Raw genomic sequence first — 18,370 nt, 5'->3', positions numbered from 1 at the left:
ATCAGAGTCTCTGCCTCAGTTCCTGCATGACTTTCCTCAGTCTTAACAATAATAAATAAATATTGTGCAAACCAACCAAGAAACAAATCTCCCCTGGACCCTCTTTTTGTTATGCTGCTTTTTGCATGATTTACCCTGGTGGTAAATCATTATTATGTGACTATTATGTTTGCTCACATAAAGAGCAGAAGATTCTGATATAAATCAAGCCTTCTTATTGTGGATATGTACTAGAAATGATGATGATTTTTATGCAGTGAAAAGACTCTCGAGCCCAAATGAATTACAGGGCTCATTTGTAGCATTTCTCAAATCAATTAACTTCTGTTGAATTATCACCTTGACATTTTCTTTGAAGTATTTGGTAGCAGGGATTATCTGTACTCGTAAACTATCTTTGAATCAGTTAAGTTTTTAATTTTTAAAAATTTTTACATGAAATATCTTTATTTTGCCTGAATTAAAAATTTTTTTTAAATTTTTATACAATTTTTAAAGGTTACTTTCCATTTACAGTTACTACAAAATATTGGCTATATTCCCTGTGCTGTACAATACATCCTTGGGCCTGTCTTTCACCCGATAGTTTATGCCTTCCCCCCACCCACTACTTTGTTCTCAGTGTTTCTTAGTCTGCTTCTTTTTTGTTATATTCACTGGCTTGTTGTATTTTTCAGATTCCTCATATAAGTGATACCATACAGTATTTATCTTTCTCTGTCTGACTTATTTCACTTAGCATAATGCCCCCCAAATCCATCCATGTTGCTGCAAATGGCAAAATTTCATTCTTTTTTATGACTGAGTAGTATTCCATTGTGTGTGTGTGTGTGTGTGTGTGTGTGTGTGTGTGTGTGTGTGTGTGTATACCACATCTTCTTTATCCACTCATCTGTTGAGGGATACTCAGGCTGCTTCCATATCTTGGCAATTGTAAATAATGCTGCTATGAACTTTGGGGCACATGTATCTTTTTGATTAGTGTTTCAGATCTATACCCAGGAGTGGAACTGCTGGACCATGTGGCAGTTCTAGTTTTAGTTTTTGGAGGAACCTCTGTACTGTTCTCCATAGCGGCTGTATCAATTTACGTTCCCACCAACAGTGCACAAGGGTTTCCTTTTTTCCACATCCTTGCCAAAGTTTGTTATTTGTTTTCTTTTTGATGATAGCCATCCTGACAGGTGTGAGATGATATCTCATTGTGGTTTTGATTTGCAGTTCCCTGATGACTGGCGTTGAATCAGTTTATCGAAAGGTGTGGTGAGTACCAAGAAACACCTGGTCAGCGACTCGCAAGTCCAGCAGGGTTGTGTTGGTAAACACACTGGGAAAGATCCAGAAGGGCATATTCACCTTGGCTCTACTCAGGGACCCAGAAGGCAAGATAGAAGATTCAGTAAACTTGCATGACTGTAAATTATTTAGAACAAATTGTAAAAAATTGTTAAATTTCCATCTTACAACCTTTAACAAGACAGGCATTTGAAATATTAACTACAAAATAATTTTTTAAAAGATAAAAAGAAAAAGACAAAAAAAGAAACACTTTAAACATTAGCATGTACCTACTACTAGATAAGATACTTCTAGTTTCCTGTTCACTTGAATTAGAACAAAGATTTTAAAGTTTATAGAAAACAGTCGCACATCAAAGTCCAGCTACTGCAATATAATCAGCTCCTTTTTATACAGAGATTGATAAAGCTTTTGCTAGATTGGTTGTACTTGCTGTCTTATGTGAAACGCTGTAGTTCAGCCCGCTGTACAAACTGCAGGGGGAAAAATGGGGATTTTATTGTAATCTGTACTGTCTATAGCTATTAGAATTTTTGTAAACCTAGATCCAGGATTTAGCATATATTTCCTCATCTTAAAATTTAAAAAAAATAACAAGTGAAAAGAAATGTAAATTTGATTTATTGTGTCAAAGACAATTATTCTTTTATGTTTATAATGTATTCTAATTCTGCAAGGAGAGGAAACTAATTTAGCTAAATTCTTAAAGAAAAGGCACAGGCATAACTTCTGAAATTAGTAAAAATCCTACAATATACCACTTCTCTCTTATCAAGTCAACTATACTTATTTGGGTATTAATACCAAATATGTTCTTTGTCAATATTTGAATACTCTTCCCATTTTTTATGGTTTTACTCTTTTGTTCTGTTTACAGTTTTCTCTGAATTAACAGAAAAACATGTCAATCCTCTTACACTGTTGGTAGGAATATAAATTGGTGCAGCTACTGTGGAAAACAGTATGGAGGTTCCTCAAAAAACTAAAAATAAGACTACCATATGATCCAGCAATCCCACTTCTGGGTACGTAACTGAAGGAAACAAAAATCACTATCTCGAAGCTATATCTGCACCTCTACATTCATTGCAGCATTATTTACAATAGCCAAGACATGGAAACAACCTAAGTAGTACTTGCGTGGTTGTTTAAGGGTATGCATAGGTGATCAAAATCAGTAAAAGCAAATTACTAACATATATCAATTAGGCTACAACACTTCTGCTTAAAGAGTATGTTTATTCTGTCTTTACTGGGCAATTTCTTCTGCCTAGTACAGTGGGAAAATTATATATGAGAACCTGCAAGTCCCTCGCGGCACAAGGAAGAATTAGGCAATGACTACAACAGGATAGTTACTATGAAATGCTATCCTTACTCAGCTTACCCTGAGAACCAAACAGATGTGGTCACAGGAAGTACAATAAGGGTCAATGTGTTACTGATAAAAAGAAATCCCATGTACAGCAATCCCCGCTAACCACAGGGGAAAAATGTACCACCTTTACAGAACCGTGTCCTTATTTATCAGAAGTATTGTCCACCCTGTCAGGAAAATTCACTCTTCAACCTGGAACGCACTGATGTGAACAGAGAGGATGCCAAAGCAATGCCCCCATCAGAAATATAAAGAAGTAAAAATAAGCAATAGAAGCAATGAATGAGTCCTTGCCTCTGCTCCAAGACATCCCTTTCTCTTTCCTTCACCTTTCCCATCACCTAAGTAAATGTTAGCTGTGGGCAAGGCAAACCTAGTAGATTTGAGTTAATGGCTTGAGGTAAGCATAAGATTCTATCAACCACAAAATGTCATTCCATTGGCATGCTACAATGTAATTGTAATCATTAGGGGAATAATGATGATGATGTTATTAACGTAGTATCTCTAAGAGGCAAATAAATTACCCAAGACAGAATTATATGGGATGTTTTGTAGCTAATTGCCATATGAGGGCCCTGGATATCTAGAAAAAAGGATAGTTCCAAAAGTGGAGATATCAAGAGACGAAGACGAATTTCCTCTGTTTCACACACATCTTTCAAGCTCCAGGGATTGGGCTTTGCTCTGGCACACAGGGATGATTAAAGCAAAATCGTTGTTTTTCAAGAACTCAATCTAGTGAATGGTGCTAATATCCCCAAAGATAGTATAAAATTTTAAATAGAAGTGTGTACCACTTACGATGAGGACGGGTTTCGGTTCATATGAATGTTGGCACCAGGCCTGAGTCTTGAAGGATGAGTTAAGCATTTAGCAAGAAGACAGGAAGTAAAGGACTTTCTCAAGAGAAGACATCATTTACAATGTGATGGAGAGAAAATAGAAAGGTCAGAGAAACACAAACTCCTCAGCACACTTGAAGCTTAACAAAACGTACAAAGTTAGGGATAGAGAGACAGGCTAGGGCTAGTTCATTAAGGGTGTGTGTGTGTGTGTGTGTGTGTGTGTGTGTGTGTGTGTGTGTGTGTGTGTGTGTGTGTGTGTGTACGTGCTAGTAGAAGCAGTGGGTAGATTATCTCTAAAAAGCAAGAGATCCACTGGATTAATTTATAGAGAGAGGCATTATAACCTGACTTACTATAAAAAGTCATTTTATCAGGAATGATATAAACTTTTATCAGATTTTCAGCCTCAATCAAGATGTTGCCTTTTCTCCTTTGATATATTAATCTGTTATCATGTATTCATTTATTTCTCAGGGGAAGGTATTTGCCTATTTTCTTAAAATTTTTCTTTGGTAATTTCTCTTTTAGATCTTAAATATTTTCTGAGGTCAACTTTAAATCTTTCATTTTTCCTAGATAATCATCATTTCATCCAACGTTCAAATGATGAGCTTAGAGCTGAGCAGTAGCCTGAGTGCTTAAGATTTGGAGAATTGTTTCTGTTGCTGTTTGGGTGGGAGGCCGACTTAAACATGTCATTCTATAGACGGCCGTCAATGGGAAGGAAGAGGTTAAAGGTGAAGGGGAAAGAGGCATGTATGTTAAGGGTGAAGGACTCATAAAAAATGGGAGGCAGTGGCGTCTGGGGAACTGCTGGAAGGTTCCTCTCTCTCTGGCTTGTATCTGATGCTCTTACTTCTTGTTTCACAAGGAAAAGAGAAACAAATGGCAGAGACCTCTGTCCCACATCACCTCTCTCAGGGCCCAGCATCAGTGTGCATGCTTCTGTGTCTTCTCGTTGACAAGGGTGAACTGACTGCAGCCCCGGCTAAGGTCCCCCTCCACTCTTCAAAGACTTCACACCAGCAACCCTTGCCTTCCCTTCGGCTTCATCCATTTTCCCTTTTTATGACTCCTACCCATCAGCGCACATACGTGCTTTTAATTCTTTTAACGGGACAAAAAGACAAAACCAAAACCCCAAAGTCGCTTTGTCTCGTTTCAACCCCCAAGTTTTCTGTTTCTCTTCTCAGCAAAACCTCCTGGAGACATTTGCCCTCACTCTCTCCAGGAATGTATTTATAAATTGTATTTGTTTGCTTACTTTGATTTTTTAGTTAGGGTGCTGAGATGTGAAAGAAAGTCATCTTATAGATGCCGGTTGATATTTTCCAACGTGGGGATAAACATGATTGCTCTTCCTGAAAACGAACGTGATGGAAAAGGCGGTAACGAGGAACACCTGCTCTCTGTCAATCCAGGACTCAGCGTGGTGGACCTGATCTGTTTAAGCAAGTGGCTCCCGCTGAGAACTGGGGCATCCCTAGCGGGCTGGGAACAGCTTCCCGCCCGTCTGACTGAGCAGAGGGCAGCCCCAGCTCCTTTGTTGCGGCTGAGTCTCCAACTGGATTGCAGACCCTCAGGGCAGGGATCAGTGCTGGGCGCCTTTGTATACAGAGAAGTAGCAGGGCTCAACTGCAGCTTTTACAGTGTCTGTTAGTTTGTTTTCTGGTCTTCGAAAGGCTTGTTTGCCTTCCTCTTTTAACTTGATGTTATGGTTTTATTTACAATTTGATTTTGAATTAGCAAGTCTTTGTTTTCTCTGATGCTTTCTTGCCCTTAGCATTTTCACTGTGGTTCAAATTTGACTTGCTTAAATCGGTTTTCATTCTGTGGCCAAGAGAAGTTATTGGCATAGTACATTGTTCTGGTACTTCCTGTAATTTTCTTTCTTCTTGTTGCAAACAAGTAACTAGGATTTGTGATTATTTTATAAATCCCTCCTCCTACCAAGATTTTGGCTGGCACGAAAGCAAAGGCAGTCTGTCTACTGTAAAACGCTGAACCCATTGGGGAGATGACCCTGACTTTTCTGGAAGGTCCCAGGAAGAGGGAAGCTTTGAGAGAGAGGAGATGGGGTGGGGGAATCCCAGAACACCCGGAAGGGGTGTGAGATCTATGGGTCCTGAGAGCAGGGTCTCCTGGCCAGGGTCTCTGCTGCCTCCACGCCTCTTGGGTTGCCCTACGGGAGCCCCTGCAGGTGGCAAGACTAATGTGGAAATCACGTCTGTGTTCCTAGGGCTATGGGGTTGTAGGTCCCCAGAGTGGCATATCCACTGGGCTCATGGGGGCCAGGGCCATATGTGTGTTGCCATGACTGTCGGCTGTTGAGTAGAAAGGCGTCCCCATCGCCTCGATGCTTAAGAAGACTGCATATACACACTGCTTCAGAGCCTGAAAATACATGAAGTTGAACTTTCTATTTTCTGCTTGGAATGCAATACTTTCATATACAATTGATCCTTGAACAAGGTGGGGGTCAGGGGTGCTGCACCTCCCCACCAGGGAAAATCTAGTATAATTTATGGTCAGCCCTCCCTATTCGAGGTTCCTCCAATCCCACCAGTCCACATCCATTGGGGATTCAACCAACCCTGGACTGTGTAGGTCTGAAGTATTGACTAAGGAGAAAAAAATCTGTGTATAAGTGGACCCTCGAAGTTCAAACCTGTGTTGTTCAAGGGTCAACTGTATACACACACACCTATATACAAGTATATGGAGCACAGGTGATTTTCATCATCAATCTTGATTTGAGTATTTTTTAACTGTTAAAATGATCATTGCAATCACATTACAAAGAGACGTCTACTCTTTCTAAGAGGTAACCACTCTTAAAATAGCGTGAATCTTCTAAACTTATTTATTTGCAGAAGAACACATATACACTTATTAATGAGCTCATTCTACATTTAGTTAATGCTCCTTGGCTGTATTTGATGACAGCCCACCAGACTGATTCTGATTGATTAGCTGCCCATTATTATTGTGTAAAATGACTGTTCTATAATTTATAGTTCCACATCCTTATTGATGGGCATATAGTTGTTTCTTTTCTTTGTGTTTTACTTTTAAAAACATCCTTGAAGATATTTTTGTGTGCACCTCTATGAGTAGATAAATCTAGAAGTTGAATTCCTGGCTCTAAAGATACATACTTTTTAAAAAAATGTGGTTGCTTTTGCCAAATCAACCTCCACAAAGTTAGCACAATTTATACTCCCACACAAAAAAATATGAAAAGCACACAGGTGGTGTGAATTCAGGCCCCATAGAAACAGGAGGGACAGCCTGTGGTTACAGATGCATTTGGGGGGAAATATTTGGTGTGCGCCCTTTCCAAGGCAAGGTGCTGTCTCACATTTCTGCATACTTGGTTTTGAAAATTTTTTAAATTGAGAACTTTTAGTATTTACGTGGTGTTTAGCCATGCATTAAAAAAAAATGCCTGAAAGTATTATCCAGGATTTTATAAAGGTAATGTTGTACGGCTTTTCTGATTGGCCATATTGCCGTATCTGGAAGGCCTGTCTTTTTACATTGTTTCTGATCTTACTATACACAAGTTGTACAATTTTATGGAGTCAAATGTGTCGATCTTTCATTTGATAGCAAAGGTTACAACTGGTGGCATTTCTGTTGACCAATGTGATACTTTTAATAGAATTAAACAGAATTAGACAGGAGTCATGGGACCCTTGTCTTTGTGACTTTGGGTTTTTTGTCACTGTTGCACTTACCTAAAATTATAGAATAATGTGCATTTTTGACCTCAGAAAACACCTAAACACCTAAATGTGCACGTGTGTATAACTTTCTAGTTGGACGGAAACATAAGACAGTGTAAAAGTAACTTTATTAAAATGGCATCAATCTATGCTTGGCTCTAATTTCTTCTTGGTTCCAATGCACGGCAGTTTACATCTCCAGAGTTTTGTTTTTACAAGTAAAACAAATGGCTACCAATTAGATAAATTCCATCGTGGACTTTTGACTACTGAAAACTCAATTCCTCATCTATTTAAATTTGTATTAAAAAATCTCTGAAGTATTATTATGCTTCATTTTAGATGTACAGAAATGTAGCATCAACACATCCGAAATGTAAGACTAAATTGATCTAGAATTTTCTATGTCTGGGAAAACATGACGTTAATGTAACAAATTTAAAAGGGGGAAATCAGTAAAGCGATTGGGTTGGCGCTTATCACAATGCCAAGCAATTAACTCGATCATATTTTTAAAGTCAGACCTGCCATTGATCTGTTGAAGTGACTAAGTTGGTGGTAATCGGCATTTTAGATCAAAACCCTTCATTACATGACTGAAGCTTTATGAATACCTTCAAACTGGAAGTTAGGTTTTCACATTGCTAAATCAATTAACTGGTTGAGTGAAGAAAAGAGTCATAGGAAAAAATATGGTGATGTCATAAAAATCAAACAAGAATGTGATGGACCAAAGTTTTTACCATCTGGAAAGGTGAGTAATAAAACACTAAAGGTAAACAAGACCTCTAAACTAAAAGACAGATAATTTTCTATAATTATAACCTCTTCACTCAAGATGCCTTACCACTGACAAGCTGCAAGTCAATCCTCTACCCTTTGGCTGATGGCTTGGACTTGAATTTACTTTAGAAATAAGCTCCGTAAGATGAAAGCATTGGAAATGATGTCCTTACATAAAATCCCTCAGAAGTGGAATCCCAGATCTGACAATTATTAAGCCAGGAATTTTTACTAATAAATTCATTAATAAAAATGCTACTTTGTAAGATAACTTGAATTTAACAGAAGAAAAAAAAGTGAAACTAAGGACATTTTTGAACTTCAGATAATTGTTCCTTTACCACAAGAGATATGGATTTCTAATCCATCCTATTAAGGCTAAGCAAAAAAGTATTACAAGAATATTTAAGAATCTGGAGTCCTTCTCTTGGCTTTTTTAAAACTATGCTTCAATATCAGACATTATTGATTTCCTTGTAGAAATTAACATACTTACATTTCTTTCTGTATAAAGTTCCATGAAGCTATAATTACTTTCATAACTTTACTGCTTTATTAAGGTTTGTAACCATTTTTTAAGAAATTCAAAACCACAGTTCTCACAGGTATTCAGTCTTATTCCTATATATAAATAATTGTTATGCTCACCAGTATTCTTTTTCCAAAGCTGCTCTAATTCTGAATTATATCACTATATTCATCTTTATCTATCCATATATCCATCCATCCATCCATCCATCATCTACTATCTATCTGTCATCTATCTATCATCTATCTATCTATCAATCATCTAGAGACGTAGTTTTCATCTTCATCTGGTGTGTTTGCATTTGTTAGTTTCTCCAGAACTGTCTCTAATTATTACAAAAACTATGTACTTCATGATTGGTTACTTTTTCTTCCTCATGTTATCTGCCTTTATTGTTTCATTAGGTGTTACAAATTCTAAAATAGAGTGTCAAAAATCTCACATATGTTTTTCAGCATAGCTTTTTCTTGGAGTCCTCTGTTCTCTGGTCTCCTATTTTTCTCTCCTGTGTCTACCACCTGTCTCTTATTGTTTTATGTTCCTTCATCATTACTCTAAGAGGGATTACTATTGCTTGGATCCAATTATTGATTCCATTTTGGGGAATGATCCCTTATTTTCAAAGAGCACATTCTAAAGTGAAGGTCTGTAGGAATAAATGAGTCCTTGTAATCCAAAAATTCCTTTATTTTACTGAAAGTCTTTCTGCAACAAAATTCTAAGTTAAAATGTTTTATTATGCACAATTCTGAAGGTATTAGTCCTTTAACTGGAAGTTTTTGTTGTTATTAATGGGAAAAATCTGATCCTTTTCTGATTCTCATCCCTTTGTGGTGATTTTTATTCTGGAAATTTTAGGAACTTGTCTTTAAACTTTCTGTTTTCTATTATTGCACTGATATAATTATTGTATTCTTTTCTCATTCATTTTGTTGGACATTTGTTAGTCTTCTTTTATTTGCAGACTCCTGACCTTTGGCTCTGGGAAACTATTTTGTGTTGTTGTTTTTTTAACCATTTTAACATTCTATTTTCATTCCTGTTCTATTTGCCCTTTCTTCCCGGTATTTCCATTTGCTGAAAAAAGTTGTGTTTCAATTTCTTGGAATAATCTTCCAGTTTGCTTATCTTTTCACTCATATTTTCCACCCCTTTGATTTTTGTTCAATTTCCTAGGGTATTTCCTTGGTTTTCAAAATCCCACCACTGTTATTTGATATTTTAAATTACTTAAATCATAGCTTTCATTTCCAAGTGTCCTTTTGTTTTCAATTTTTAATACTATCTTGTTCTCATTTTACAGATGAATTTTTTTCCCATCTCTCTCTCTAGACATTATTTTTCTCTCTCTCTTTGGGTCTCATCTGTTTCCTTGAGTATCAGTTTCTTCCGTGATCAGCTGTCCTAGTTAATCTTGGCGTCTTTCCTATCACAAGGATTTCATTAAGTGATCCAATGGTTCACATATTTGAGATGGAAACAATAAAAGCTGCTTGGAAGCTCTGTTTGTACGGGCAAGTCTTGTCAACTCACATCCTCATCTTAGGTAACGGTTCAAGAAGCAAGAAAGTAACCTGAAGGGCTCTAATGTGGCATCTTTGTTCTGGGGCAACTTTCCGTAGTAAAGACCTACACAGGGTTTCGCTAGGTGGGCAGGCACTTGGGTGCTGGGTAGAGATAGGGGATGTTGTAAACTGACTTAAAACCAGACTTTCCAATAACCAATCCTCTATTTTATACCCTAAGCCTTACTACAGTGATCTTTTGAAGTTGGTATTTTTGAGACCCACTGCTCTCTTGGGGTCATGCCAACGTCTCTGTCCTTGTCTATAACTTATTCCTTTCCTTTTCTAACTTGTCTTTCAGTTTGTGATCCGTGGAATGAGGAGTCAGCATCACTGAGGAGCTTGAGAGAAACATAAATTCTCAGACCCTACCCTGCACCTACCGAATCAGAAGCTCTGGGGTGGCGTCTCACAAGCTGTGTTTTAATAGGTGGTTTTTTTTAAGCAGAGACAATTTGAGAATTGCAACTCTGGACTGAAGCTTCCTCATCTCCACTTCATTGGTTATATCTCCTCCAACCGTGTTCAGGCTTCCAGAAATTATGGATTTCCCTTGACAAACATGTTTCCTGCTCCTTTCATTATTGTGTTTTCACGACAGAGGTCACAAATATGTATGTCTAAGGAACAAAGCAAATAAAATTAATGAATATATTGGCTGGGTGACAGGCACAGGGAGTGAAAGGAATTATGGAAGCTTCCCCTGAAGGCTGTGGCTGCCATGTGGTCTACTCTGTCCAGCCAACAGCATCAAAGTAAGAATGTGGGATCATTGCTGTCAGAGTCTCAGGTCTTTCCAATGCGGGGCAGGAGGGGGATTGGAAGTAGGGTGATTTCCTAATTTGAAACATTGTGTGTACCCTCAAAACAGTCTGTGGGCCACCGGGTAACACTCTATATCATTTCCTTCTTTAATGTTGTATCAGTGGAAGCTTGGCAGGAAAAGGAGATGAACCCCTGCTGTTAATTCTCCCCATTTAGGAAACATCTTTCTGTTCCTATTTTATTTTTTATTTTTGATAAACATCTGAAGGCCTTTTCTTGAACTTGATCCATCCATGCAACTGAATTGGAAACTTTCCACAGTCTTTCTGTGAACTAACAGTAGTGAATCATGGTGAGGTAGAAGTCAGAGTCTTCAGAAGTTGTGTCCTTTTAGTTAAATGGTATCTTTTGTCTCTGCTTTGATTGACCAACAATTGGACTAGAATAGATCTTGGCTTCTTTCACTTAGCATAATTTTTTTCAGCTTTCATGCATGTTGTAGCAGTACTTCATTTCTTTTTATGGCTGAATAATATTGTTATATGTATAAACTATGTTTTGTTTATCCATTCATCCATTGATGGACATTTATATTGTTTCTGCTTTTTTGTATCATGAATAATGCTGCTATGAACATTCATGAACATGTTTTTTAATCAACATGATTTTTTAATTTTCTTGGATATATGTGGGCGTGGAATTGCTGGGTCATATGGTAATACTATGTTTAACTTTCTGAGAAATCACCAAACTATTTTCAAAAGTAGTTGCACCATTTTACATTGCCACCAACAATGAATGAGGGATTAAATTTCTCCTCAGACTTGCCAACACTTTTATTATCTGTCACTTTTCCTGTATCCACGAGTAGGTGTGAAGTGGTGTCTCACTGTGGTTTTGATTTGAATTTCTCTGATGACTAATGATACTGAGTATCTTTTCTTGTGCTTATTTGCCATTCCTTTATCTTCTTTGGATGAATGTCTACTTAAAGCCTTTGCTCCTCCTCTTAATTAGGTTGTTTTTCTTTATATTGTTGAGTTGTAAGATTCTTTATATGTTTTAGATACAACTCCTTTATCAAGTATATGATTTGCAGATATTTTCTTCCATTTCATGGATTTTCTTTTCACTTTCACGATGGTGTCCTTAGAAACATCAGGTCCACTTAACTAATATTCTTTTTTAAAATATCAGGAATGGGCATAGGATTTTGCTCCATGATTTTCTTGCTGTTAAAAGATTTATTTTATCTCATGTATGATGCCCTAATGTTGAGTTAAACGGGTGTATCCAGAAGAACTTAATTGATTATGGCCCAACTTCACATTTGTGTACATGTGTACATATAGATGCTTTTGGTTTGTTGGCTTGTTTTTGTTTTGCCTCTTGGTTCTGACAAAGTCTGGGGGTAAATATGATTTTTATGGTAATTACGGCTTTGTGTTTCTAATATTTCCAGATATAAATACTTAATGCATCCTTATGTGCTGCATGAATGATGTTATACGCTGGCTCTCCTGGGCCACATGTGGCCCACAGACGTGTTTTGTTTGGCGCACACAATACTGAAAACGTAGGGACAGCTCCCATAAAAAACGTGGGGATTCAGTTTTATTGAAAAACTCTGCATTGGTTTCCCGGAGCTCATATTCTTCCCCAGCAACAATCCTGGTCTAGTGTCTAGTTTCCCCTTGGGGCAGGTCATGTGGGCTCCACGTTGCTGCCACCTTCTGCACTGTTGATTATCATTCAGTCATTGATGTTACCTTCCTATAGCTGTAGAGATAGGAGCATATAATCTCTGGAGTAAGAATCAGGACCTTTACATCTTCATTGTAAGTTTGTTCTTCCATTGTTTCTGCTCTTATATGTTTTGTAATACTTCTTTATATATATTATTTGCTCTGTGTATGTGTGTTGAATGGCAGATAGAATGGCAGATCCTTTGATAATTTCAAGTACAATAATAGAAATCTGAAAGACATAGAGGATAGGATGGAGGGATTTTCCCTATCTTTGGGGATCAAGGGGGCTTCCCTGAGAGAGATGCCTGTCTCAGGCATTGAAGTCTGGGTGTCCCACTTTAAAGAAGAAGAAATGGACTCAGAGGTGATAAAGAACAAGGTAAAAGTCACAGAGATACGAAGGGACAGATCTTGGGCTTATTCTACACTTAGCTAAGAGTCATGCCTTATTCATGCAATTCTGGATAGCAATTTTTACTCTTTGCATTATTTTAATATGTGTCTAATCCATTTTAGAATATCAAGCTCCCCAAACCAGTCCCAGGATATTTTGAGGTCATTTTGACTAGTTTCTTTGTTTCACTGGCATGCAAGTGAAAACATGTACCTCAGCTAACAGTGATCTATCCTAATTTTTCAGTTCACTGACTATTCTGATTATCCAAAACTTAGCACCATCTATTCAATACCCTTCATTGGGTTGGTGGTAACACGGGTGTGTGTGTGTGTGTTACATACAGTGTGTACATTTAATAAACAAGTTCTTCCGTTAAACAGAATATCATGGAGTCTTGTCAATCAGGCATCTTTCAAAGGAATGTGTATGCCACTGTCCTAAAAAGAAGTTGGTTTATTTTTGCAAATAACCCTCACAATAATTTTAGTATTCTATATGAAACTCCTCTTACACAAACATCAAACACAACAAATTGTTTTTCACTCAGACACATGTTGTAAAGAACTATTTATTATGCCTTTTAAAGGTATGTGTTACATTTAAATTCATTTTCAATCACTGATTATAATAATCTGACACATTCCTTTTATGATGTATGGCTTTAATATACTAAAATATATAGAAGGATTTCATTAATTTAAATAAAGCCATTATTCTATATAAGCTAATTTGAATTGAATTACCTTTTCTAAAAGCCAAAGTATTCAGTTATAAAATTCCTATTTAACGCATGATATAATTCATTATTAATATCCAAGTTTAAAATAGTAAGAAGAAGAAGAAAACAACCACTGCAAGCTAATATCTTCTCCTGGAATGTGGACGAGATGGTAATGAATTAAAGCGATGGGGGAATTTTGATTTAATTTTGGTTGCTCAATTTCACTTTCATTCTTTTGATTGCTCAATAAAAACTTCGCAGTAGTTGTCTGCTCATCAGTTATTTCTGCTTAAAAGAAAAGTTTTGTGGGAGAAATCAGGGTTCACTAGTGACAGCTTTTTTGGTCACCCCACCAGGGAGGGGTCCTTCGAGGGGAGCTAACGTAGTATAAACACCCAGTTCCGGGTCTGGTACTCACTTGCGCATGTTTAGATAGTTGACGGTTAATGCACCCAGAGGCTAACATGTCCCAGCACACAGACATCACTGAAACTCACACTTACATAAAAACACACCTACCAGGTGTATGGGATACTTGGCTTCCCCAGTTATCAGCCTTGCCCCATAGGTGGGATGTCGTGGAAACCAAATTACAGCAGGAGGAGTTAGTTTGTGACCTTAACGGTTTAGGTCAGGATGCTAACGCACTGCATTACCTACTCTCCCGTTACACCTACGCCACTAACCAAATATTTACGTTCATCCACAGTGAAAGCTTAAAGACTTAAATATCTTAACACTTTTAAATATGTTAAATACTGTTTAAGGTAATTTGCGGTATTATTTTTGTACTTAATTCTCAATATTCTTATCACCAACGCATACAGCTTACAAACATGTTGGTTTATTGTATCTCATCATTCTATAGGAAAATCTTCAAGTTAAATTAAAAAATGGAAATACTAAAGAAGATACAGTTTTCACATAAAATATTCATGAAAAATGGTTTAATCAGCTAGGTATTGATTTATGTAACTTAAGGATTTAGAATACAAGATATGTTGTGAATATATAATATTTTGTGCAGTCTTTTTATCTGCACATTTTTATCTTAAGCATAAAAGATTGTTTTTTATAAACTTACACATAATTTTCAGAATAGACAAGAGCATCAGAAATATTATAATAAATATTTTAGTAACATTTAGGGATATCAATATATTTTATATTGAATCTGTCAATCAAGGCAAGAAAGAGGATTCATTCATTTGTATAACAAATATTTATTGAGCTCTGTTTTGTTTCAGCTACTAGAAATACAGAGATAAGTGGATACACTTCCTGTTCACAGGAAGCCTACAGGGAGATGTGGAAAAAAACATTTATTTTATAGCACAACATTTGTCTAAGTAGAGGTATATACAAATTGCTGTACAGTTCCAAATATGAAACTTTTTTTAACTTTTTATTTTATTGAAGTATAGTTGATTACCAATGTTGTGTTAGTTTCAAGTGTACAGAAAACTGATTCAGTTATACATATACATGTATCTATTCTTTTCCAAATTCTTTTCCCATTCAGGTTGTTACATAATATTGAGCAGAGTTCCCTGTGCTATACAGTAGATCCTTGTTGGTCATCCATTTTAAATGTAGCAGTGTGTATGTGTCAATCTCAAACTCCCTAAAGTGTGCTTGAGGCCACCTAGAAAGGTTCCATAGAGAAATCAGCATCTGAACAAAGATTTGCAACTGACAAGTTGCAAAGGACGCCCAAGCCAAAGGAAGCATTGTCTACCAAGACAAAAATGTGAGTGAATGTAGAAGATTCTGGAATCTGTAAGTAGTTTACTTGGCTGAATGAGAAGTACAGTGACAGAATGTAGCAGGAAGTAATATTGAAGAAGAAGGAGAGAAGCCAGTTCAGAAAGGGATTTGCAAACTCTGGAAAACATTTTAAAATCTTATAAGGGAAGAGGAAGTGGTACTCTTTCCTTAGACTTCACATTCAGATCATTGAAGGTTCACATTCAACTGTAAGAAATAACACAGAGAGACCCCATGTGCCCTTCACCCAGTTTCCCCCAATGCCACACCTTGCAAATCTGTTTTTGGATTAGGAACATGACTCTGTTGGTGATGGGGAGAGGATGATGAGAGACACAGCCTGTGTCAAGGGCCACTGGGGAAGCTCATCTGCGACCCAGGAGAGAGAAAACGAGGGCATAGCCCAAGGTCATGCCAGTGCAGGCAGAAAGAGGAAAATGGATTGGGGAGGCATTTATAATGAAAAGTCACAAGATTGGGTGACTGACTGGTTGCTAGAACCACAGAAAGACAGGGATGCAGAAGACTTCCAAGTCCTGTCCTGGAAGATGTGTGAATGGTTTAGTAAAATTGAGTATATGGAAGGGGAGCAGGTCAATATCAAATGCAGTAGAAAAAGCAAAATGATTGATAATTATGATTAATGTAGCAAACAAAAGCCATCAGTAGGGGCTTCCCTTGTGGCGCAGTGGTTGAGAGTCTGCCTGCCGAAGCAGGGGACACGGGTTCATGCCCCGGTCTGGGAAGGTCCCACATGCCGCGGGGCGGCTGGGCCCGTGAGCCATGGCCGCTGAGCCTGCGCGTCCGGAGCCTGTGCTCCGCAACGGGAGAGGCCACAGCAGTGAGAGGCCCGCGTACCGCAAAAAAAAAAAAAAAAAAAAAAAAAAAAAAAAAAAACAACCAAGCCACTACCACTAGGCACAACTCAGGAAGTTTCCAATAATGTCTGATCTCTGGGCCAAGTCCTTACCTGTCACACTTGTCTTCAGGCCCCAGGGCCTACCCTCGATTCTGCGTCACAATGAGAAGGACAGGGGTCCTAGTTTACAAGCAGGAGACTGAACCTCGGCTGCCCTGATACACAGGCTTCACACCCGACCAGGCCAACCAAAACCAGAATCTCTGGCAGTGAACCAGTGCGTTGGGACTATTCCGACTTCCCCAGGTACACCCGATGAGCAGCCGATGCCGAAAACAACTTGCTTAATGTTTAGAACCTTGTTACCCAAAGTGTGATCCCAGTAGCCCCCAGGTTGACTACATCAGAATCTGCATTTTAACATGATCCCTTGATGATCTGTATGCACACGAAGGTTTGAGAAACTCTGCTTCAGAATCTGCACTATAATTTAGCAGTTCTCGGTCTGCCCGCATATTCAATCACCTGGACAGCATTAAAAGTCAATTTTTCTTTACGACTGTGTCTCTGGGAGCCATACAGAAAGAAGACATGTTTCTTAGGAAGGATTCTCACATTCCTGGTCCATAAATCTATTATTATTTAATAACTTTTAAACACGGTATTCATGGGAATTCCCTGGCGGTCCAGTGGTTAGGACTCAGTGCTTTCACCGCTAAGGGTGTGGGATCAATCCCTGGTCGGGGAACTATCCCCCATGGGGTCCGGCCTAAAAAAAAAAGAAGCCAGATTGCAGTGGAGCATAGGGTAAATGGCGCAGGGACTGGCCAAAGTGAAGGCAGACTCCTCTCTCCGGAAGCTTGGCTGAGAGAGAGAGCGATCATCTCAAATGCTCCTCTCAGGACACTGATGGCTTTTTTTTTTTTTTTTTTTTTTGCAGTACGTGGGTCTCTCACTGTTGTGGCCTCTCCCGTTGCAGAGCACAGGCTCCGGACGCGCAGGCTCAGCGGCCATGGCTCACGGGCCCAGCCGCTCCGTGGCATGTGGGATCTTCCCGGACCGGGGCACGAACCCGCATCCCCTGCATTGGCAGGCGGACTCTCAACCACTGCGCCACCAGGGAAGCCCCGGCTTGGTTCGTTTGAAGAAGGGTGTCAGTCATATAGTGGAAAGATGGGGTAAGGCTATTTTGCAGATCTCCTGATTGGGGAGGTGGGCAGGGAGGCCTCACCCGAGAGAGTAAAGCAAACAACCAGAGTGCATCTCTGGAGGGGGAATCCCTTCAGCTCCGGGTCATCAGCACCGTGATATCTGCCAGGGCTGAGAGCTTAGGATCCACAGGAGAACGGAGAGCAGCAGCGTCCCCATCCTTGACCTGCCTCGGGGTGTGCAAATCTCCCAAGGCACAGCCTTCCAGACTCATCTGGAGTGTGCCAGTGACCGGTCTATGCCATCGTAATATCCAAGGGACATAAACTCTGAACCTTGCAGATGCTTCGTAAGCCAAAAGAAAAAAAAAAATGGGTCCACACGTGTGCACAGCCCTGATAGCACTGATGCAGGTGCCAAAATTTAATAGGTAGCCTTGGAGAAACACAAGATCATGGAATTATTTTCTATGGCGCTATGGCTGTGGGCCAGGAAGCCTCAGTCCACAGTGGGGGACACCTAACAACCTGGAACAATTTTCTTTGTTAGTAATAACTGTTCGTATGTTATCCAAATTAGGCACACAAGCACACCATGTAATAGGTGACATCTCCTTTTTGCACATGTGAAAACAAGGCACAAACGGTCGCACAGCTTCCCAAGGTCACACAAAGTCATACAAGGGCTGCACCATGATGGCTGTCTCCAGAGGCTGTAGGTTTCAGCACTATGACCTCGTGCTTCATAAGCACAGCATTGTCCCTCCCTGCAAAAGTCTAGGCATCACTAAACAGAGTGCTTATTACGTAATCAAATCACTAGCAAAGGTAGTTC

General features: G+C 38.8%; 1 protein-coding gene across 2 annotated transcripts in view; it reads right to left on the bottom strand.

Moving 5' to 3' along the window:
- MYO16 (myosin XVI) overlaps nt 1-18,370 on the bottom strand; it is a 641,507-nt gene that overhangs the window by 585,549 nt on the left and 37,588 nt on the right. The gene's annotated exons all lie outside the window — the stretch shown is intronic.

The sequence above is a fragment of the Stenella coeruleoalba genome (genome assembly GCF_951394435.1).
Source record: "Stenella coeruleoalba genome assembly, chromosome: 18".
Taxonomy (NCBI): Eukaryota; Metazoa; Chordata; class Mammalia; order Artiodactyla; family Delphinidae; genus Stenella; species Stenella coeruleoalba.
Note: the sequence above shows the minus strand (reverse complement) of the source record. Positions and strands in the feature narration are given on the sequence as shown.